Here is a 1,213-nt window from a genome sequence, read left to right as displayed (position 1 = left end):
TCAGGCTGGTCTCGAACTCCTGAGCTCAAACAATCCGCCCACCTCGGCCTCCCAGAGTGCTAGGATTACAGGCGTGAGCCACCGCGCCCGGCCCAAATTCATATATTGAAACCCTCCAATGTGAGGCTATTCGGAGGTTGAGCCTTTGGGAGGTGATTAATTCATGAGGGCCGAACTCTCATGAACGAGATTCGTGCCCTTATAAAAAAAGCTCCAGAGAGTTCCCTCACCCCTTCCACCATGTGAGGACGTACCAAAAAGAAGCAGCTATGAACCAAAAAAAGCAGGCTCTCATCAGACACCAAATCTCCTGGTGCTTTGATCTTGGACATCCCAGCCTCCAGAACCATGACAAATAAATTTCTGTTGTTTATAAGCCACCCAGTGTATGGTATTTTGTTATTGCTGCCCAAATGGCCTAAGACAACCCCACATTTTAATTCCCACCTGGTTCCTATAACTACTTCTCAACTTGCTCCCTGAGAACTGATTCAGATGCCCTGGCACCGAGCCAAAACACATCTGCGTAGTCCATGCTGTGTTTCACCATTGATCAGGAAGTGGTGCACGGCAAGCCCCAGAGTAAACAAAAAGATGGAGCCTGAAACCAGGCAGGAAGTTGGTGAAAGGTGCCTTTGGACTGCCTCTGACAAACTTCACCTATGGCATCAGCAGGTCCAGATTAAAAGACAGAGTTAAAGAGAATGCATTGATTGGAAATATAAAAATAAAGGGATTACAGGGGACAAAAAGAAAAAGCCTTTCCCTCAGTTATCTCTCCTTGGTAGAGCCAGATTGACCAGCTTCTAGGGGTAAAGTTTGATCCTCCTAAATGTCATCTTTCCTTTCTTCCTAACCCACACACACACATTCGTGCACATGAGCAACCTTCATTCTTAAGGCTGTATCTACGGCTGGGTCACCTTACCCAGCAAAAGCATGTGCATCAGGCATGTTAATTTTGCTGAACATGTTTCAGTGTGAATTTTATGTATAATTATTGTACAAAAGAAAAATAACAGCTCTTCCAAAATAAATGCTATAAAAAATACTCCAAGCTCCAATTTCATTATCAGCTTTCTTTAAGCAAACTCCACTACACTGCAGCTAGAAATACAGAGGTGATTCTGATGTCACTTTTTAAAAAGTGTCCAGGTGTAGACTGGGTGCAGTGGCTCACACCTGTAATCCTCACACTCTGGGAGGCCGAGGC

Source organism: Propithecus coquereli, unplaced genomic scaffold, assembly GCF_000956105.1.
Source record: "Propithecus coquereli isolate 6110/MARCELLA unplaced genomic scaffold, Pcoq_1.0 Scaffold115, whole genome shotgun sequence".
NCBI lineage: Eukaryota > Metazoa > Chordata > Mammalia > Primates > Indriidae > Propithecus > Propithecus coquereli.
Note: the sequence above shows the minus strand (reverse complement) of the source record.